Source organism: Heterodontus francisci, chromosome 7 (assembly GCF_036365525.1).
Source record: "Heterodontus francisci isolate sHetFra1 chromosome 7, sHetFra1.hap1, whole genome shotgun sequence".
Classification (NCBI taxonomy): Eukaryota; Metazoa; Chordata; class Chondrichthyes; order Heterodontiformes; family Heterodontidae; genus Heterodontus; species Heterodontus francisci.
In genome coordinates, this window is record NC_090377.1 from 59941785 (window position 1) to 59965032 (window position 23248).

General features: G+C 40.6%; 1 protein-coding gene across 1 annotated transcript in view; it reads left to right on the forward strand.

Moving 5' to 3' along the window:
* The first annotated feature begins 830 nt into the window (after positions 1-830).
* Positions 831-23248, forward strand: part of baz2ba (bromodomain adjacent to zinc finger domain, 2Ba) — a 414581-nt gene continuing 392163 nt past the window's right edge. Inside the window, 1 exon segment of the mRNA XM_068035275.1 lies at positions 831-1049. The gene's annotated coding sequence lies outside the window, so the exon portion shown is untranslated.

Below are 23248 nucleotides of genomic sequence, written 5' to 3' on the forward strand. Positions count from 1 at the left end.
AAATTTTATTAGTAAAGTGTATTGTTTTGGGAAAAAAAATTGAGGGATAAATATTGAATCACAGAATGGTTACAGCACAGGTGGAGGCCATTCGGCCCGTCGTGTCCGCGCCGGCTATCTGTAACAGCAATTCTACCAATAAAGTGAAATTGTATTCCGTTCAAATTAATGTTTTTCAAAGTAGGTTGTTATGCTTTCTAATCTTAATAAAATTACTGTATGATATACTGAACCGATCAAATTTGTATTCCCGGAATGTAGCAGTGAAAATCAATAACTGCAAGCACAGCGCAGCTGTCTGATGCAGATCCTTTGGTCAGTTTATGATCAAAATAATTAATACCATATAACGAATTGAACACTTCGTTTATTTTACACAACCTTCTGTCTTAACTGCATCTTTGAAAAGTCCATGTGCCTCAAAATGAATACAATGATTTCAACACAAAATGTTTTTTTTTAAACGATTCACGATTTGAATAGCTACACTCCTCACCTACCCATATGTATGTGCTTGGATTGCAATCATTATACTTGCACTTATTGTGTTACAAATGACCGCGGTAAGGGCTGAGCTGACATTCGCATCGCCTGCAAAAAAGAGGGATGAGAAGCTTTTATAATGAATTACAAGGTTTTGCAATTCTCGCGTGCTCATATAGTAAATAATCCTTAAAAAATGAAAAGTATGTTTTTAAAAATCCTCAGTTGATTGTTTGGGGAAAAGGGGAAACTATAATCTACTATTTTTCCCTGCCGCTAGATGATAGCTGTTGGTTTCATTTAGGAAAATGTTTCTTGTAGCAGCAAGTTTCATTGTTTGAGCCATGCCTGACGTCACCAGTTCGTGAACCACATGCATTGAAGCCGAAAAAGTCTCGGTCTCCCTCACAGCTTCTGGTGAATTAACGAATTCTCCCCTTTCTCCTCCCGCCTCAATTAAAAAAAAAGTTTCGAAACGAAAACAAGAACGTTAACAAATAATTCCACCATCTGTCCTCCAACTCCCGACGTATCCGGAAGGGAAGTCGATGACATTTGCGAGCTAGGTGAGTTGCATTTTCGTTTCAAATACATTGATGTATTTTTTGGGGGAGGGAAATAAAAATAATTGATAAATGTTGGGGGGTGGGAAGTAAAATATCAGGGCCGGAGTAACTCTTGGGCTCCTCGGTAACGTCCAGCCGGTGAGACGGAGTCTTGTTCTCTCCTCACTTTGTGTCTCTAACCGTCTCTGTTTTACATGTCGCTTTAATCGGATCCTTTTGTAGCGCAGAGCGCTCCGGAGAAGGACTTTTCCTTATAAACACCTCAGCGGACACAGGTTTTTTTTTTAGTAATTTCCATCCGCACTAAACTTGTATTGGCGGCTTTGTCGTGCGGTTCTTTTAAATGTCTGGGAGCAGGCGCTTTGTGTCCCGCTCGCTCCCTGTTTATCATCCACTTTCTCTCTCGTAGTTTTTTTTTAAAAAACACAAAAACAAACGGGCACGGCAGAGCCTGACTGCGGCTGGCGGGCCAGGCCGGGCCGAGCTGGGGCCGAGTGGCTGCGGTTGGGAGGTGGTTTAAATGTGGGCAGGACGCTGGCAGAGCCTGTGTCCCGGAGGGGAGGAGGGGGGGGGGATAGGCTGTGTGTGGTGTTTGTGGTGTGAAACCAGCCCCCCTCAGCGTGTCCCGGCCCCCCTCATACACCCCACCCCCCTTCCTTTCCCTTTGACAGTCCGGCTGCCAGGCTGGGCTGGGCCGGGCTAAACAACACGGCCCCGGCGTCACCCGTCACATCTGCTGCGTCCCATCTCATCCTCCCCGTCAGCTTCGGGCATAGAGACACCAACATGATTCATTCAGATCAATTATGCGATAACTTTAAAAAAAAAAATTGGTGGTCGGCTCCCTCCCCGGGACTGCGTGTCCGTGCCCAGCCGCTCTGGGGGCCCCTTACTCTGCCTCTTACTTTCCATCTCTGCCCCTCTCACCCTCCCCTTGCTTTGTATCTCCGCTGCTTCCTTATTCAAGCCGGCTGCAGGCGAGTTGTTGAAATTTATCCCTTTGTGTATATTATAATATCCTCCATTTTTCTTCCCTTCAAAACAACAACCCTTCGCCATCTTGGGTAATGTGTTTTATTTTGAAGCCTTTTGTTTGGAGGGAGGATTTACCCCCCAAAGTTAGGCATGGTTTCTGGGGACAGTGACGTCATGTAAAGTTTAGTCAGATTTACCCCGTCGTGTATTTATGGCCTTTTTAAAATCCTGTTCTTGAAAGGACTTTGTTTCTTTCATTATCTGATTATTAGCAGTTTCAATTGCAACAGCCTTTTTTTAAAAAAAAGGGAAACTGGAAGAACTTTTAGTTGAGCTTTTTTTTTGCGGATTTAGAATGACAAATAATAAATTCTCAATTGTAAAACTGAACACTTTGTGGAGCAAGACTACTGCTGTTACTTCGTCGTCTAAAAATCTGTATATGTACGCTTTTTTTAAAGAAATTGTTTCCATGTAGTAGCTTGTGAGTTTTCTTAACATGTACGAATATGGTTATAAAATGAACAATGAGTGGCATCCAGTACTTCGCAATAAATGTATTGCAGACGCCCATGGAAATGTGAATATTTTACACAAATATCTTGGCACTTATACGGTTTAATTTAGAGATCTATTAAAAATGTGGCAAAGCTTTTACAAACTACACGTTCAACACAGCGATAAGAATCTCACGTAAAAATGGTAATATATACATGTTTTTGAAAAGATTCTCAAACTTCCAGGATTAATACTGATTCTCTCAAGGCCTTTTATGATGCTTCAGAGCAAAGTCTTTTAGAAAAATATTTGCTTACATAATGTATATGGCATGGTAGGCCCACCGTAAATTTCTAGTGATAGCTGAATCTGTAACTTTGGTTAAGTATTAATTTTGAAGACTATATGTATATACTGTCTCATTTTAACTATAGTGCTGATTTCAATCCAGCTGCATAACCATAGCTGGCAGTAAGAGCAAAGTTGTAAACCTTCTAAGATCTGAATTTGTTTTTTTAACAAAAGTCCTCCTATTACTTCTGGCTATATTCTCTTGTGTCAGATTAGAGTTGAGTTTAAACAAAGTGGTACTGTTCAATTTATATACCTGTGAACAATAGATTTTTCTTTTCATTGTGCTAAGTTCTGAGTCAGTTGGTAGAAAATCAAGTTGCAATGCCAGGCAGAATTGTCTGCATTTTAACTTGAAAATATTGTTAGAGCTTTTAAGTGGTTTTGTGGTTTTATGAGCTACCATATTTTTAAAAGTCTTTGTAGTGGGGAAATTTAAAGACATATAGAAAAACTGCTTTATCATTTTTATATCTAACTACTATTTTCACAAGGGAATGCACTGTAACAGGATACTTGAATATTAGTAACAACCCATTCTGTCAGTTACTCTGATCTTGAGTTTTTTTTAATGTAAAAGCCCAAAGAGCAGATGGCTTTAAATTATACATGCAACAAAAGCCTGCAAGATTTGGCAGAGTAAGCATGCGAGATAAGTAGATCAAAGAAAAACAAAATATTGCTTGCATCATAGTTGCATTTCTTCTGCAAAGTTGTTTGAATTGCTGTATTTCATATTGTTGTTGGATATTTCTTTCATTGTTCTATTTTACGTTTTTACTGTTGGTGATACTAAGTAGGATTTAAGTTTGATGAGTGGACTTCCCTATTATTGTTTGGTATAATGTTTATGTAGTCAAAAATATTTGGTGATCAAAGCCAGTTAGTTAAATAGCTAAAGTTAATAACTGCATTTCTGGAATTGGAGCCATATTTTGAGAACGAAAAATACATATTATTATTAGAAGTTATGTTAACAGTTAGGTGACCTTTGCAGCTGAAATATATACACATGCTTTTATTACATATGGGTGCCACATATCCACTGATGAGAAAAATATAAATCGCTCCCTTTCCTTTCCAATGATACCAGTTGGAGTCAATGATCAGTTAAGAGTTAAGGTCGATTCTGAAATATTGTGTCTTAAACCGAACAAGAAAAAATCTTTTGCTGGTGCTTGTAATATTTACTCTTCATTTAAAACTGAAAATTCAACTAGTTTTCTGAGTCCTGGTCATGTTTTCTACAATAGCACAGTATTAATATGCATTGAGGTTTTGTGAATATCTGTCCATAAGTTTTCTGTCACCTATCAGAAATGTTTGTGTGTGAATATTTCACACAGTGTTAACAATGGTGTAGGTAAAAAATCTCTCTTTTGTTGCTAAAAATGTTGTTAATGTGCAAGGTATTTCTTTGTTTAGCTGTTTTGTTTTGTCAGATGAAATGTGAAAGAGCAGATGTTTTTCCAAACATCCTGATGTGCTTGTTTCCTTATGGGAGTGTATGACTCTTTATTCTGATGCATTGAGTTGACAGCTGCTTGATTTCATGGAGCTGCTAAGAACCCATTAGTGGTGTCATTGAATTGAAATAGAACAGTCACTCCCAGCTTGAATTATAATTCCAAATGTCTTCGATTGTTATATATCTTATATTTAGGTGTTAGGATCCCTGCTCTTCCTTATATATATTAATGACCTAGACCTTGGTGTACAAGGCACAATTTCACAATGTGCGAACGATGCAAAACTTGGAAGTATTGTGAACTGTGAGGAGGATAGTGTAGAACTTCAAAAGGACATAGACAGGTTGGTGGAATGGGCGGACAAGTGGCAGATGAAATTTAATGCAGTGAAATGTGAATTGATTCATTTTGGTAGAATGAATGTGGAGAGACAATATAAAATAAAGGATACAATTCTAAAGATGGTGCAGGAGCAGAGGGATCTGGGTATATATGTGCATAAATCATTGAAGGTGGTAGGACAAGTTGAGAGAGAGGTTAATAAAGCATACAGATTACTAGGCTTTATCAGTAGGGGCATAGAATAGAAAAGCAAGGAAGTTATGTTATACTTGTATAAATCACTGGTTCGGCCTCAACGGGAGAATCCAGTTGTGGGCACCACACTTTAGGAAGGATGTGAAGGCGTTCGAGAGGGTGCAGAAAAGATTCACAAGAATGGTTCCAGGGATGATGAACTTAACTTACGAAGATTGGAGAAGTTGGGATTGTTTCCCTTGGAGAAGAGAAGATTGAGAGGAGGTTTGATAGAGGTATTCAAAATCATGAAGGGTCTGGACAGAGTAGATGGGGAGAAACTGTTCCCAATGGTGGAAGGATCCAGAACCAGAGGGCACAGATTTAAGGTAATTGGCAAAAGAAGCATTGGCGACATGAGGAAAAACTTTTTCACACATTGAGTGATTAGGATCTGGAATGCACTGCCTGACAGTGTGGTGGAGGCAGGTTTAATTGAGGCACTCGAGGGAATTGGATTATTATCTGAAAAGGACGAATGTGAAAGGCTATGGAAAGAAGGCAGGGGAGTGGGACTAGGTGAATGCTCCTTCAGAGAGCCAGCATAGATATAATGGGCCAAATGGCCTCCTCCTGTGCTGTAACCATGCTATGATTTGCAACACGCGATTTTAATATTTTCTTTGGCCTTCTTGTCTCGGGAGACAATGGGTAAGCGCCTGGAGGTGGCCAGTGGTTTGTGGAGCAGCGCCTGGAGTGGCTATAAAGGCCAATTCTACAGTGACAGACTCTTCCACAGGTGCTGCAGATAAAATTGGTTGTTGGGGCTGTTACACTGTTGGCTCTCCCCTTGCGCTTCTGTCTTTTTTTCTGCCAACTGCTAAGTCTCTTCGACTTGCCACACTTTAGCCCCGCCTTTATGGCTGTCCGCCAACTCTGATGATCACTGGCAACTGACCCCCACGACTTGTGGTCAATGTCACAGGACTTCATGTCGCATTTGCAGACGTCTTTAAAGCGGAGACATGGACGGCCGTTGGGTCTGATACCAGTGACGAGCTCGCTGTACAATGTGTCCTTGGGGATCCTGCCATCTTCCATGTGGTTCACATGGCCAAGCCATCTCAAGCGCCGCTGGCTCAGTAGGGTGTATATGCTGGGGATGTTGGCCGCCTCGAAGACTTCTGCGTTGGAGATACGGTCTTGCCACCTGATGCCAAGGATTCTCTGGAGGCAGCGAAGATGGAATGAATTGAGACGTCACTCTTGGCTGACGCATGTTGTCCAGGCCTCGCTGCCGTAGAGCAATGTACTGAGGACACAGGCTTGATACACTTGGACTTTTGTGTTCCGTGTCAGTGCGCCATTTTCCCACACTCTCTTGGCCAGTCTGGACATAGCAGTGGAAGCCTTTCCCATGCACTTGTTGATTTCTACATCGCGAGACAGGTTACTGGTGATAGTTGAGCCTAGGTAGGTGAACTCTTGAACCACTTCCAGAGTGTGGTGGCCGATATTGATGGATCGAGCATTTCTGACGTCCTGTCCCATGATGTTTGTTTTCTTGAGGCTGATGGTTAGGCCAAATTCATTGCAGGCAGCCGCAATCCTGTCGATGAGTCTCTGCAGACACTATTCAGTGTGGGATATTAATGCAGCATCGTCAGCAAAAAGGAGTTCCCTGACGAGGACCTTCCGTACTTTGGACATCTTGATGAAGTCTGTTCTCTACCTGCTTGTTTTGCACTAGAGGTAGAAAGAAGGCAGGCTTGTGTTTGCGTTATAAAATGATAGAAATGTAGTTGTATGCAAATTGGCAAACAGTGGCATATGTCATTTTTGTAAAATAATCTTTGTGAAGCTACTAATTCAGGTGTTAAGTATTTTATTAAGGTATTTTATTAAACAAGATATCCAAGCAGACTGCTACTAGTATTCCTGTGTAAACTCTGTGGGCCAAAATCATTATGTGGAGTAACTGTTGAAATTATTTGATCAGAATGTAGGGTGTTTTGGTTGTATACTTGAGTGGTCAGCTCTGTATTTAAATTGTTTCAAAATTATCTGCATGTTTAATAGCAGAAAATAGTTTTTATCTTGGGAGACTTTGCTGACTATTTTGGAAAAGCAGAACTAACTCTAAACCTAAATTAACAATTTTCTTGCTGGAATCTTTAAATAGATGGGAACTAATAGATCTGTGACTATTTCTCTTTAAATCTTTTTGGTGCTTTTCACAACTGATTTCAAAGTGCAACTATATGCAAATATTTTTGAAATGATTAAGATGTTTGGTGTCTATTGCCATTATATTTATGCAACCAACTCAGCTATAGTTTAGTTACTTCTGGCTTCAAGAACATGTTCTTGATAATACCCAAACTATTGTGCTTAGAAATCAGTTACAGTACTGAAGGATTGTATTAACAGAACTTTTTGCTGGTTTTAAGTCCAGTAACTATTGATATGAAAATTACTGCTGTATTTTAGAATGTTTGATGTTGTAGGATTAAAGGTTATACCTGAATACAAGTTGCTTCCTGCCTCCTCCCTTTGCATTTTTATGGCTGTTTCAGGAAGTATGGTGATGTAATCTGTGCGCTTGCAATAGTGAGCAGAAACTATCGCTTTTCATCTTCATTTTGAGATACATTTTAGGTTTCTCTCTCAATCTATTTTCGGCTTTAATCTGGTTTCCTTCATATATTGATTTCATATTGTCAGCTTTCTCACTAATGTGATTTTGGCTCATTTGATGTTAGATCCCAGTCACCCAATGCATTCTTCATTCTCTCTGGTATTTGCCTTGGACCTCAGACCCTTGTGGCTGCATTAGCATGTACATCCTGCCTTCCTGCTTTTACACACTCTCCTGTGTCCTGCTATAGAGATCAGCACATCTGTCGAGATGATCATACTTTAAAGTATGATCAGTTCTGTCTTGCTTTGATCAAGTTGCACTAATGTGCAGATTACATTAAATTAATGTACAAATAGGATGAATGTATGATTTATTTTGCAGTATGAAGGTACATTAGTAGCTTGTTGCAAAGTTGGGATTAATCTTTTATTAAAAATCAAATTGCTGTCTTTTGAGTTGCTCTGTATATTGAGTTTCAGCCTGGGTGTCTGTTAAGCGGTTGGTATGTTTAGGTATTCTACTAATATTAACTTGAGTAATTTAGTAAACAAGTTGTCCTTGGCTGAAAAGGAATAAAATGTTCTCAAAATAAAATTGACTCTACCTATCTTTATTGTTGGTCTAAATCTAAATAAGAATTAAAAAAACATCTTAGTTCAGTTGCAAGAACTGCTCAATAACAAAACTGTAAATTTATAATTATAAAAACAACTGGAAACTGATGATTCTGTCATTGATTAGTCAAAATATGTGTTATCTTTGGTATTTTTACTGTAACTGTTGTCATTTTACATTGAAGAGGGTTCTTGGATATATTTTTGATGGTTGGGAGGCATAAAGGGTAGATTAGCTTGTTTTAGTTTAGTTCCAGTGACTGAATTTTAAAGCAAGATACCTAGATTTTATTCTGCTGGTAAGTGAATAAAACCAATGACTGAGCAATTTGTTTGCCTGCTGATACTGTTTTCCCAACTGGGAAAATTAGAGTCTGGTGGGGCAGAGGTGATCTTCACTTATTGTAGGCAACGGTTAATGTAGACACTACTTCTCAGTAGTAGCTCAAATAACAGGCCCCTAGTATATTGCATTTGTCTTTGTGTTTGCTACATATTTTCAGTGGTTTGTCCTTGAATCTTCCGCAGAGAAATGAAAAATCAAACAGGTCAGCAGTTCTTGTGGGTGCTTTTCACTGATCAAAATTTTGAAACAAAAGAAGAAACATCCAGAAAGCAGTGGCTGTACCAGAACTGGCAAATGAGAAAGTATACCTTCAGCATGAATTTTCTAATGCTAAGCTTGATATTGATACATAGCACAAAACATTGAGTCGTTGTGATTTGTGGCTGTTAAAAGGTGAAACTGCTAAGCTGCAATGTAAAATGCAGATGAAAGAATGCAAAATGTGTAGGACCAGTGTCCTGATCATGAATCGGACTCAAGTACACCACCCCTCAAGATAACTATCAGGGTAATTATTGCGGTGGCATTTTTGTACAGGGGATAATTGTGTTTTTACTCTTTTTTTTTTTCTGTTCTTACCTTTCCCACAAGTACCTACTCATTAATCAAACAAGCAGGACTCCTGCTGAGGCCAGAGAGGTTCATCAAATTGGCAGTTGGTTTGGTGTTAAAAAAACAGTGCTGAGGCTCTTAAAGGATGGGCATAAATAAATCTGAGGTCTTTTGTATGCGAACCCTAGAGGTTAATACTGTATAATTCAATGTCCTTTCTCTGTTTTGTATGATTGATGTTTTTTTAAGGATTTGAAGCTAGATGCAAGTCTTCCAGTAGGTCATGAATGCCACCTTCTGATTGGTCAAATTGCAAAAGGTGGGGGGAAGGGAGGCCTTGGAGTATGCTGCAGAGATTGCTGATTTTCCCTGAGATCATTGTCATATTGCCTGTGCTGTTATAAGAACATCCGAGTGATTGACGTCTCCTACTGTGATAATGGGGGCTGGTGTTTAAAATGCCAGTAGTTTTGCCTGTTTATACTGCAGATTAATGCTGTTTGCACTCTTAACATAGCTAACATGTATTACATGAATAAACTACTGAGATTTTGCTGCAAAATAATATTGAAATTTGGCCATGGGAGCAATGGTCTTTTAATAATTTAACAGCAGTTATAGAAAGTGTACTTCCATTTTCAGATTTCATAAAGGCTTGCACATCAAAACTGCATTGGGTAGCAGTAGTTTTTATTGATCATCTTCATTTAAGAATCTGGTCACTTCTGTTACATAGGCTTTCTTTTCTGCTGTGCTGGCAACATCGCTTCAATTTTGAATTGATAATAATTGAGACAAATTGAGGCTTACAGAGGAGCAGAATGCATTGTATTGTAGTTAGTGGTCCAAAGAAGAATACAAAACCATGATTATTTAAGAATTCCATAATCTTTATTCTTTGACTTGGTCAGTGGTCAAGCATTTCTCTGTCCCTTCTTGTTCAATAACTGCTTTTGTTACCTTTCTGTCTGAAGTTAACTGATGTAATTTACATACATAAAAATTAGTCAAACTGTGATGAGTGGTTCAATTTTTAACAAGCATATTCTGAAGGAGGAAATATTACTTTGACACCAGTAGATTCATTCATTATTACTTATAAATCTTAAAAGTACAGCTGTTATCATTTTTGATTTTAAGCTGATATCATTTGGTGGGAAAAACTGTTTTACATTCATTTAAGTATAACTGTTCAATATACTGCAGTTCTTGCTGTACTTCTCTTAACTTATGGTGTAGGGGATAGAAGAAAAGTATTATAAGATGAGGTAGGTACATATATGAATTAAAGATGGATATGTGTGAATCCAGAATGAGAGGACTAGTGAAGAACTATTTTGGTCTAATCTTTGATGTAAGTGTCTGCCTAACTCTGCTTCTTAATGTAGTTTGCCCAGAGCTGCAGCACTTCAATAAGTAATTCATTTTGTTCAGGGCTTTGAGATATTTCAATGCAAAAATGCATTACATAAATGCAAGTATTAATGATGTCTTCATCAAGTCTTGTCAATGTAGTATTATGTGATCTATAAATGATAGAAAAGTTTGAACAATGTCATTTTTATCTCCGAAGTAAAAGGTCGCCCAAGCTTTTTTGTTATTAGTCATGCAACAGTAGTCATATGAATTCACATTTGACTAAGTATTTGTTACTTTACCATTTTTAACTATTTGCCAAATCAGTTCCTATTGTTTTTTTTTTAATATAGCTGTTCATTTTTCATTTTTTTTCTGCTCGAATATCCAGATATTGCCCAGTGAGGATTTTTTTAAACTTACAATTCATTTAGTTTGGACAGTGAATTTTACCCACTGAAGCATAGAAACATAGAAAATAGGAGCAGGAATAGGCCATTTGGCCCTTCAAGCCTGCTCCACCATTCATTATGATCATGGCTGATCATCCAACTCAGTAACCTGTCCCGCTTTCGCCCCATACTCTTTGATCCCTTTAAACCCAAGAGCTATATCTAACTCTTTCTTGAAAACATACAATGTTTTGGCCTCAACTGCTTTCTGTAGTAGCGAATTCCACAGGCTCACACTCTCTGGGTGAAGAAATTTCTCCTCATCTCAGTCCTGCAAGGTTTACCCCGTATCCTTAGACTATGACCCCTGGTTCTGGACTCCTCCACCATCGGGAACATCCTTCCTGCATCTATCCCGTCAAGTCCTTTTAGAATTTTATAGGTTTCTATGAGATCCCTCCTCACTCTTCTGAACTCCAGCGAATATAATCCTAACCGACTCAATCTCTCCTCATACGTCAGTCCCGCCATCCCAGGAATCAGTCTGCAGAAAGCAGTTGAAGTACTGTATATCTTATAGACTGTACAAAGGAACAAGTTTACACAAAATACTTGTCATGAAAATCATTGTTTGTTGCAAAGCTGTGGAAACATAGTTGAGGGCTTGCTGATTAAATTGTTACTCTTAGATGTCATTGAAATTGGAAATTCATTATTTTTTTGCTTGGGTCAGGATGTAAAAGTTACAATATTTATTTACTATTTTGACTTTTTTGACAATTTTGCTTCAAAAAGCATTAGAAACAGAGTACTCTGAAATTTTCAATGGCTTCTGAAGAATGATGGAACAGTGGATATCTGTTAATATATCCGCTCTTTATTCTGATTGTGCTTCAACTGTAATGTGTGCTGTGAGTTTCTTTAGTTCATAATGTGGACATTTATTTCGTGTTGCACAGTAATACGCTAATACTTTGCTATTTGTTAAGATAATTAAAAATAAGATTAAATGTGATGATTAAATTCTATCTTTTAATACTTAATTTTGATTACCCGTGTATCTTTCTGTCCACCCTTCTGTAGATTTGGATACATAATGTTGACTGACTAACCTGTTGATTCATTAGCATTTCAAAGATTAAAGTTGCAGTTCTTAATAAGTACATTTCAGAAGTACTCTTCCAGCTTTAGAACATTGAGAACATTATCTTGTTTACCATTTCTTCTCTGGGCCTAGATTAGACCCATTATCATGGGGGCAGAGGAGGAGAGGAATAATGGGTGCAGCCCCAGAGTTTTATACTGTTTGAGTTGTTTGATCTTCCATTTTTGCACTACCTAAACGTTATTACAGAACAATCCTCAGTTCCTTGTTTTCCCAATTTAAAAAAAAATCTAATTCCCAAACAATCTTTTTGTTTTCATATTTTCTGGCTTCAATCTGTGACAGTTAGCCATCATTCTCGTTTTGAAGTGACTTTTTGGGGAAAAAAACACTGAGCAAGGATAAAAAGTTTTGGTGCATGCTTGGAGGATCTTGGTTCAAATCTTGCATCCCTTGGTGTTTTACTCAGAAACTAAATGTCATCCAAAATATTTTTGTCTGTCATTAAAACACACTTTTTGAACAATGAGAAGTTTACCACCATCTCTTTAGGTTGGACGGTATTAAGGCTCAACTATCACCAGTAACCTGTCTCTCGATGCAGAAATCAACAAGTCCGCTGCTATATCCAGACTGGCCAAGAGGGTGTGGAAAAATGGCGCACTGACACGGAACACAAAAGTCTGAGTGTTTCAAGCCTGTGTCCTCAGTACCTTGCTCTACGGCAGCGAGGCCTGGACAACGTATGTCAGCCAAGAGCGACGTCTTAACTCATTCCATCTTTGCTGCCTCCGGCGAATCCTTGGCATCAGGTGACAAGACCGTATCTCCAACACAGAAGTCCTCAAGTTCCGATGAAGGGTCACTGACCCGAAACGTTAACTCTGCTTCTCTTTCCACAGATGCTGCCAGACCTGCTGAGTGGTTCCAGCATTTCTTGTTTTTATTACAGAAGTCCTCAAGGCGGCCAACATCCCCAGCGTACACACCGTACTGAGCCAGCGGTGCTTGAGATGGCTTGGCCATGTGAACCGTATGGAAGATGGCAGGATCCCCAAGGACGCATTGTACAGCGAGCTCGTCACTGGTATCAGACCCACCGGCTGTCCATGTCTCATCTTTACAGACGTCTGCAAACGCGACATGAAGTCCTGTGACATTGACCACAAGTCGTGGGAATCATTTGCCAGTGATCACCAGAGCTGGCGGACAGCCATAAAGGTGGGGCTAAAGAGTGGCGAGTCGAAGAGTCTTGGCAGTTGGCAGAAAACAGGCAGAGGTGCAAGGAGAGAGCCAACTGCCCCGGCAACCAATTTTATCTGCAGCGCCTGTGGAAGAGTCTGTCACTTTAGAATTGGCCTTTATAGCCACTCCAGGCACTGCTCTACAAACCACTGACCACCTCTAGGCGCTTACCCATTGTCTCTCGAGACAAGGAGGCCAAAGAAGAAATGCCGGAAAGTGATCTTTGAAGGTTCGGCGCAATGCATTTGAAATCTGTCTTTGAAACTGCTTGCAGGCCAAAATTTAAGGGGCACTAATGCTCTAGGTCGCATGAAAAGCAATCCATTTTAGGAGCACTAATCAAGGCAGATTCCATATGACTCAATTTTCCGAAGGTTATGAGATTATAGTGTCAGCCTTGGCTTGGTAGTACTGCTCTGAGGTCAGATGACAGTGGATTCAAATCTAAGCTGGATTTCAGTGCAGTAGCAAAAGAATACTGCATTGCTGTGAGATGCAATCTTTCTGGTGAGAAAATAATCCAAGGCCTCGTTTGCCCTCTTGCCATGGTTTTTTTTATAATGTATATCTTTCATAGAGGGGCAGGGAAGTTCTTCTGGTAGCCTGGACACTATTTTACCCTTAACCAACACCACCAAAACGCATTGCCTGGTCACTTTATCTAGTGATAATGATGTGTGCAAATTGACTGCTGTGTTTTCTTGCATTACAGCACTGACTACACTTCAAAAGTAATTAATAGGCTCTGAGGTTCTTTGGGATGTCCTGAGATTGTAAAAGACATGATATAAAGGCAGATTTGTTTTTCTAAGGCAGATACTGTAAGCGCCTTTTTTTTTTAAAAAAGGCTTGCATTGGTGACATGTTTGTGGGCAAGGACACAGCTATTTTCATAGGCCTCTTGCATTATTGTTCTGAACCACTGCAAATAAGCCAATAGAAAGCTGACACAAACATCTGATGCTTATAATTACATTTATAATTGGTTCATGTATTAATGCTTCTGCTTTTAATCGAGAGGGACTTGGTTAAAGTTCCTAGACTCTGTAGTTTTTGCTACTGCTTTCAGTATTCAAAGTAGCAGTTGGGTTGAATATTCCATGTAACTAAATGTATTTCTGTAGGATTTTTAGAGTCGTAGAGTCACAGGTGTCATCCAAAAGAATTAATCATATAGATTTTGGTTACTGTAACAATATAGCTTTGAAGTCCGATATCTCAGTTCCACGTACTGTGATTGAGTCTGTTTTGCCAAAGTAGTCGAAGGTTATAAGCACCTTACCAATTCAGACAACCCTTTAGGTTTAAGTAAAAACAGAAAATGCTGGAAATGGAGGTCAGGCAGCATGTGTGGAGAGAGAAAAACAGAACTAAGTTTCAGATCAATGACCTTTCATCTGAACTTGTAAAAGTTAGAAATGTAATAGGTTTTAAGCAGGTGAAATGGGCAAAAGTGCAAATAGAACAAAAAGGAAGGTCTGTGATAGGGCAGAAGGCAGGAGACATTAAATGACAAAAGTTAGTGGCGCAGAGCCAAAGGGAGTGGTAATGGGACAAGTAAATAAACAAGAGCTGAGTCTAGAGGAAGTGTGAATGGTAGAATGATGAACAGCTGCTGTCCAAAAGCAAAAATGAGAAAAATAAGATTTAAGACTGAAATCTGCAAAGAAAAGGAAACTAAGTGGGGCAGAGATTATGATCTGAAATTGCTCAACTCAGTGAGTTTGGAAGGCTGTAAAGCCCCTAATCGAAAGATGAGGTGCTGCTCTTTGAGCTTGCTTTGAACTTCATTGGAACACTGGAGTAGGCGAAGGGCAGGGAGGTTAGCATGGGAGCAAGGTGGAGAATCAAAATGGCAGGCCACCGGAAGCTCGGGGTCATGCTTGCAGACTGAACGGAAGTCTCTGAAAAGCAGTCACCCATCTGTGTTTAGTCTTCCCAAAGTACAGCAGACCACATTGTGAGCAGAGAATGCAGTGTGTTAAATTGAAAGAAGTACATATAAATTGCTGTTTCACCTGGAAGGAGTGTTCAGGGCCTTTGGACAGTGAGGAGAGAGGAGATAAAAGGGCAGGTGTTGCATGGAAAGGTGCTGTGGGAAGGGGAGGGGGTGTTGGAGGTAATTGAGGAGTGGACCAGGGGAATCCTCAGTTGAGGAAAAAGGAAGACATATCTGAAGCGTTGGTGTGTCAGGTTGTGTCATCAGAACAGATAAGTCAGAGAAACTGGGAGAATGGAGCGGAGCCCTTAAAGAAAGCAGGGTGTGAGGAAGTGTTGTCAAGGTAGCTGTGGGAGTCAGTGGTCTTATAATGAATAATTATTAGTAGCTTATTCCCAGAAATGGAGACAGAGGAGTCGAGGACGGGAAGGGTAGAGATGGGTGGAAATTGGAAGCAAAGTCATCAATGTACTGGAAAAAGAGGTGAGGGAGGGGGGCCCGAGTAAGGCTGGAACAAGGAATGTTCCACATATCCCATGAAAAGGCAGGCATCACTAGGACCCATGCGGGTGCCTATAGCAACACCATTTATTTGGAGTTGAGTTGAGTTGAAGGAAATGTTCAGCGTGAGAACAAGTAAAGCCAGGTGGAGGAGGGTTTGGGCTGCCTTTCAAGGAGGATGTGGAGAGCGCTAAGACTGTCCTGGTATGGGATGGAGGTGTAGAGGGTGTCTATGGTGAAGAGGAGACAGGGCCAGGATGTTGGAAACTATTAAAATAATGGAGGGTATCAGAAGAGTCACGGATGGAGGTGGGAAGATACTGGACGAGGGGAAAAAAGAGTCAAGATCGGAGATGGGGCACAATCAAGCTGAAACAATAAGTCTACCAGGACAGTTCTAGTTGTGGATCTTGGGAAGGAGGTAGAAGCAGGCTGCTAGGGGTACTACAAGGTTGGAAGCTGTGGAGGGAAGATCTTCAGATGAGATCAGCTTAGAGAGTCCTGGAAACAATGGCTTGATGTTCGGCCTTGGAGTCCCGGGGGGAGACTGGAGGAAGTGTCAGAGAGTTGGCATTCGGCCTCTTGGGTAGAGATCAGTTTGCCAGACAACAACAGCATCACACTTGTCAGCAGGCTTGATGACAATATTAGGGTTGGACCTGAGAGAATGGAGTGCTGCAAATACAGAGGGAGATAGTTAGAGTGAGTGAGGGGAGCAGAGAGATTGAGACGACCGACGAGAACTGCTGCGTAACGATGAAAAGATCATGAGGGTAAGGCCAGAGGGAGGGGTCCAGATGGAAGGAGAGTACTGGAGACTGGTAAAAGAGGCTGCTGAGCAGGGGGAGGACTCCTGGCCAAAGAACTGTGAACAGAGGCGGCAGAAGGAGAGCTCAACGTCATGCCGAGCTCTAAATTCATTGAGGTGGGGGCGTAAGGGGATTAAGTTGAGGCCTTTGCTAAGGACAGATTGTTCAGTATCAGAGAGGGGAAGGTTGGCGGGTATGGGGAATACTGGGCAAGAGGTGAGATTGGAAGAAGGGATGGGGTCAGAGGAAAGTGAAGGTGAAGAAAGATCTGGAGGGTATTGGTACCCATAAATTATTGCAGCTTGCAATCCTTTACACCTGAAAGGAAGATAAAAATGTTTTTTGTTAAGGCATCGGATGAGACGAAGGATGAAATGAACCTGCGGACCAGGGCAGCTTTGAGATCGAGTGAGTTGGTGCTGTTGAAAAAAGAGCTCAAGAGTGTGCATGGCTTTGAGTGTGACTGTCAGGATGTGGCAAGAACAGCAGTTTGAGGGACATTGAATGTCTCGGAGATACAATCGTGGATGAATCCGAAACATGAAAGGGGGAATTTTATTTGGAATCCACGTGGAATAAGTCAGAGCCAGAGTCAGTTGCTGAGGAAGGAGATGTGGCTGTGAAACTGAGTTTTGGTGGATACTTGATCAAACAAGAGAAGGGAGATAGAAAGCAATGAAGGTGAACAAGGTAAAAGAGACAAATGGAAATCCCGTCTGAGAGAAGAGCAGAACTTAAGGTGAGCACTCCTGGAAGAGAAGTGGCAGTGAATTAAACACTAATATAAAAGCAAAATACTGCGGATGCTGGAATTCAAATAAAAACAGAGAATGCTGGAAATACTCAGCAGCTCAAGCAGCATCTGTGGAGGGAGAAGCAATATTAATATTTCAGGTCAGTGATGAGGAGGCATGAATGGTGGAATGATGAACAGCTGCCGTTCAAAAGCAGAAACAAGAGCAAGACCAAAACGTGCAAAGAAAAGGAGACAAAATGGGGGCAGAGATTATGGTCTGATATTGTTGAATGCAATATTGAATCCTCCTCTAGACACGCCTTTTAATTTTACATGTCCTGTTACACTCCTTTGGCTCTGCACCACTAACACTCTCAGCATTGAATGTCTTCCGTCCTAACACAGACCTTCCCTTTTTGTTCTTTTTCTACCCTCTCCCATTTCACCGGCTTAAAATTTATTACATTTCTAACTTTTCCCAGTTTAGATGAAAGGTTATTGACCTGAAATGTTGACTCTGCTTCTCTCCACAGATGCAGCCACACATGCTGATTATTTCCAGCATTTTCTGTTTTTACTTCAGCTTTCTAGCATCCTCTCACCATTTTGCTCTGGTAACCCTTTTTAGGTTTCTCTTGGGTGGGGGGATGGTGGAAAGAGGATGGGTAGTTGTAGAGTTGGGAGGATGTGAAAATAATGCTTTTGGTGCCGATAGCTTGGCATATCCTGTCAAGAACCTTACATTTATTGTTGATGCATCATGTTAGATGCAGTTCAAGACAGAATCATAGAAATTTTACGACACAGAAGGAGGCTGTTTGGCCCATTATATCCAAGCAGTCAACGAAGAGCTACCCAGCTTAATCCCACCTTTCCGCACTAGGTCTGCAGGTCACGGCTCTTCAAGTTGACATCAAGTACTTTTTAAATGTGTTGAGAGTTTCTGCCTGTACCACCCTTGCAGGCAGTGAGTTCCAGGTCGCTGCCACCCTCTGGGTAAAAAATATTTCCTCATCTCCCCTCTAATCCTTCTACCAATTACTTTAAATCTATGACCCCTCTAAGATAAATAGGTCATCCCTATTTACTCTATCTAGGCCCCTCATATTTTCATATGCCTCAATTAAGTCACACCTCAGCCTCCTCTGTTCTAAGGAAAATAACTCCAGCCTATCCAATATTTTCCCATAGCTAACGTTTTCCAGTGTTGGCAACATCCTTGTAAATCTCCTCAGCACCCTCTCCAGTGCAATCACATCTTTCCTGCCATGTGACCAAAACACGATGCAGTATTCAAGCTGTGGTCTAACTGGTGTTGTATACAGTTTTACCTTCTTAATCACCGTATCGACCTGTCCTGCACCCTTTATACACTCTGTGGACATACACTCCAAGGTCCCTCCACACTACTCGGTGTCCTCCAATTTATTGTGTATCCCTTGCCTTGTTGTACCTCCCAAAATGCATTACCTCACACTTCTCCAGATTGAATTCCGTTATCTACTTTACTGCCCAACTGACCAGATCATCTAGATATTCTTGTAGTCTAAAGCATTCCTCCTTACTGTCAACCACACAGACATTTTTTTTTATCATTTACAAGCTTCTTTATCGTGCTCTTTGCACTTGAGTCTAAATCATTAATATAAACTACAAAAAAAGCAAGGGACTGAGTACTAAGTCCTGCAGAACCCCACTGATAACAGCCTTCCAGTTGCGAAAATACCCATCCACTATTACCGTTTGCTTTGCTTCCTGCCACGAAGCTAATTTTGGGTTCAATTTGCCACTCTCTCTCTTGGAATCCAAGGGGCTTTTACTTTTTTGACCAGCCTGCTATGGTGGGACCTTTTCAAAAGCCATGCTTAAATCCATGTAGACCATATCCATTGCACTGCTCTCATCAACCCTACTTGTCACCTGCTCAAAAATTCAATCAAGTTAGTCATGACCTTCCCTTAACAAATCAATGCTGACTTTCCCTGATTAATCTATGCCTTTTCTAAATGAAGGTTTATACTGTCCCCCAGAATTGATTTCGATAATTTGCCCAAAACTGAAGTTAACCTAACTCGCTTGTAATTACTTGGATTATCCCTGCATCCCTTTTTAAACAACGGTACAACATTGGCAGTCCTCCAATCCTCTGGCACCACTCCTGTAGCCAGGGAGAATTGCAGTGTGATGGTCAGAGCCTCTGCAATCTCTTCCTTTGCTTCTTTTAACGACGTGGGATATATTTCATCCGGACCTGGTGATTTATCTACTTTCAAAGATGTCAAACGTTCCTGTCTTACAAAGTTTATCCATCCAATATTTCGCACTCTTCATCCTTAACTACGATGTCGTCCTCAGCCCACTCCTTTGTGAAGACAGCCACAAAGTATTCATGAAAAACCTTGCTCACGTCCTCCGCCTCCACACGCAGGTTACCTTTTTGGTCCCTAATAATGGACTTTTTCCTTTAATTATTCTCTTTCACTTTATGTACTTGTAAAGCATCTTTGGATTTTCCATGATTTTACTTGCCTGTATTTTTTCATGCCCTCTCTTTGCTTTCCTAATTTCTCTTTTAATTCCACCCCTATACCTTCTGTACTGTACTCGGCTTTCTGCAGAATTAAGCTCTTGGTGTCAAACATAAGCTTCCCTTTCACAAACAAAAACAAGAAATGCTGGAGTCACTCAGCAGGTCTGGCAGCATCTGTGGAAAGAGAAGCAGAGTTAACGTTTCGGGTCAGTGACCCTTCTTCGTTTTTGTTTCAGATTTCCAGCATCCGTAGTATTTTGCTTTTATATAAGCTTCCCTTTTTTGCCTTATCTTACCCTTTATGCACCTTGTCATCCAGGGGCTGTAAATTTGGCTGTCCCACCCTTTTTCGTTGTGGGAACATGTTTACCCTGAACCCCTTGAATGCCTCCCATTGCTTTGATGCTGATTCAACTTCAAGTAGTTGCTTCCAGTCCATTTTTGCTAATTCGCTTCACAGCCTCATGAAATTGACCTGCCGATTTGGAACCTTTACTCCTGTTTTATCTTTGTTGTTTTCCATAATTATGCTAAATCTAACCGAATTATGATTGCTACCGCAAAGGTGCTCTCCCACTGATACTCCTTCCACCTGCCCAGCTTCATTCCCTAAAACTAAATCCAGAACTGTTTCTCCCCGCCCCGACTTCCCTTGTTGGGCTTGCCACATACTAGCTAAAAAGGTTTTCCTGAATGCAGTGTAGGGAATTCTGTGCCTTGTGTACCTTTTGCGCTGTATCCCAGTACTGTTGTATTCTTCACTGCTACCTCTTCCATCACTACTTCTGTGGTCCATCGTTGATTTGGGTTGGAATAATAAGTCAATTTTTCTCACACTGTAATGTGTATATATATTTCAGTATACCAATTTTCACTGAGAAACCTCACCCACTGCCCACTTCTCCCCCCCCCCCCCCCCCCAATCCCTCATAGTTGAGCTAGTAATATGATCAAAGTGCAGAATACTGTTCACTGCAATAATTATTTCTGAGATTCATTGTTGATGCTTTCTGTTTTCTACTGCACACCACCCCCCCCCGCCCCATCCCATCCTGCCAAATCTATCTTTGCTTTTCTGAAACTGACAAGAACACAAGAAATAGGAGCAGCAGTAGACCATATGGCTCATTGAGCCTGCTCCACCATTCAATACAATCATGGTTGATCTTGGGCTTCAATTCCACTTTCCTGCCTGCTCCCTATATCCCTTAATTCCCTGCGAGACCAAAAATTCCAGCCTTAAATGTATTCAATGATGGAGCATCCACAACCTTCTGGGGTAGAGAATTCCAAAGATTTACAATCCTTTGAGTGTAGTAATTTCTCCTCATCTCAGTCCTGAATGATCGGCCCTCGCGTTCTAGATTCCCCCACCAGCGGAAACAATCTCTCCGCTTCTACCCTATCAAGCCCTTTCAGAATCTTGTATGTCTCAATTAGAGCACTTCTCATTCTAAACTCCAAAGAAACCCTTTGCCACACACTGAAACCCTTAGAACAAGATCTAGGTACAGCTCCACAATCCCAGGAGCCTCTCCAATCTTGCTCAAATTTCTATTCTTAGTATCAGCAAGATTGTTTTAGGCGGAAAAGGGCATCGTTGGTGAGTACAGTCCAAGACCCAAGTGCAATTTCCAGCAGGAGTTCCTGGACCATCGTTGGGAGTGAGAATCATAGCTATTTTTTCCCCTCTGTAGCTCAGGAACATTGAGACCAATTCTAATACTCCTACATGTATCTGAACTAGAATTGATGAGTGAGTTGTCTTCATCTGTGTGGTTCAGCGTGCCATTTGTGCTGTTGGAAGGGTTGATTTCTGACTATTTAAATGCAATTTTAAATGTTGCAAACAGAATTCTTGAGTCGTACAGCATTATAACTGATATGTAGTCCTTTGGTACTTCTATTGTTTAAAATAGATTAGCTGCCATATTCATGTGTGGGGATGTTCTTTCATGGAATGTTGCAGCATAGAAGCAAGACAGGGTATTTACTCCACATGAACCACGTAATCTAATTCCACTCCTGTTTACTCGCCACACTTTTTAATATTCCTCTTTTACAAACAACTAATTTCCTTTAGCACTGTGGACTCTGCTTCAATTACAGTTAATGGCAAAGAATTGCACATTCTATGTAAAAACATTTTTTTATCCTCTCCTTCAGTTACTTTTATTATTTTAAATTTATACTGTTTTAATGGGAAAAAGACTCGGGGGGGGGGGGGGTGAATTCTACCTGAAGAAACAGCTGATCAAATAACAAATGAGAAATTAAACAATTCAACATAGACCAATACTGGTTCTTTCTGTGGGAGCACTTCTGACAGATACCCATCTTCCAGTCTCAGCAGCACTGCTCTCGCCCTTTATTTGGACCTGCAATATTATAGACTGAAAACAGGTCTGATAAGAGGGAGTGATTTTTGAGAGCAGGAGGTAAGTGCAAATTGGGTGAGACAGATTTGCAGTGCTACCTGTCTAATCTTTATTCCCCACTTTCTTCTTTGTTTGTGGGCATTTCAGATATGAGCACTTTTAATTAAAATAGTTTCTCACTTGTGTGATTTGTGCTGGGAGTGGAAGAGATCTTTACAGAGGCAATTTCCCTGGCAAACTGGACAAAATTGGGAAGTGGTTTGGATTTGGCCCATGGGCTCTTGGCGAGTGCCTTTGGATTAGATACCCTCTTGTGAAACCGACCACATGTTTCCTATTCAGTTTTTTGCTACACAAATAACACTTTTCGGCCCGATATATATGAGCAGCACCAACCTCTTGTCCTCAAACTGCAGTAATTGCTGCCACCTAATGAAGTTTATCCTTTAGGTGTCAGCCTTAGTTCACACTTGCCTTTGAATCAGAAAGTTGTGGGTTCAAGCCCCACCCAGGGACTTGATCATATAGTCTACTTAAGTGTAATACTGAGGGAGTGCTGCGCTGTTAGATTGACTGTTTTTCGAATGAGATGTTAAACTGAGGGCCCCGTTTACCCTCTTAGGTGGATGTAAATGATCTCTTGGTACTATTCAAAAAAAGTGCATGGGTGATTTATCTCTCAGTTGACATTATTAAAACAGAATTATCTAGTTATTAATCTCATTCCTGTTTGTGCAGCCTTGCTTTGGCAAAATTGGCTGCAATAGTGAATACATTTCAAAAATAAAGGTGCCTTGACATTCTGAAGTCGTGAAAGAATACATATAAAATCCACTTATTTCAGATTTCTAGCATCTGCAGTATTTTGTTCTTGTATATAAAATCCAAGTTTCTCACTGTATCCCTCTTTCCCTTTTTTGAACTTGCCCTGTGTCTCAAACCATTGCCTCCACCTCCAAAATTTCCAGGAGCTTTGAAGTTATCACCAACTCACTCCTTATCTCTCCCACAACTTTTCATTCAAGTTTGCCAAATCTGGTTTCAGTTCCTAATAGCACCAAAACTGTCCTGGCCGATCAATACCTTATGTTAGTGGGACTCTGGTTTGCTATCCCTCCTTGACCCTACCATGTTTTTTGACATTCCTATTCTGATCCACAGTTTGTCCTTTATGGTGCATGTTATGGTTCTTCTTATTACCTTTATCATTGCAATGAACTTATCTCTTCTAAAGGGGCACATGTGG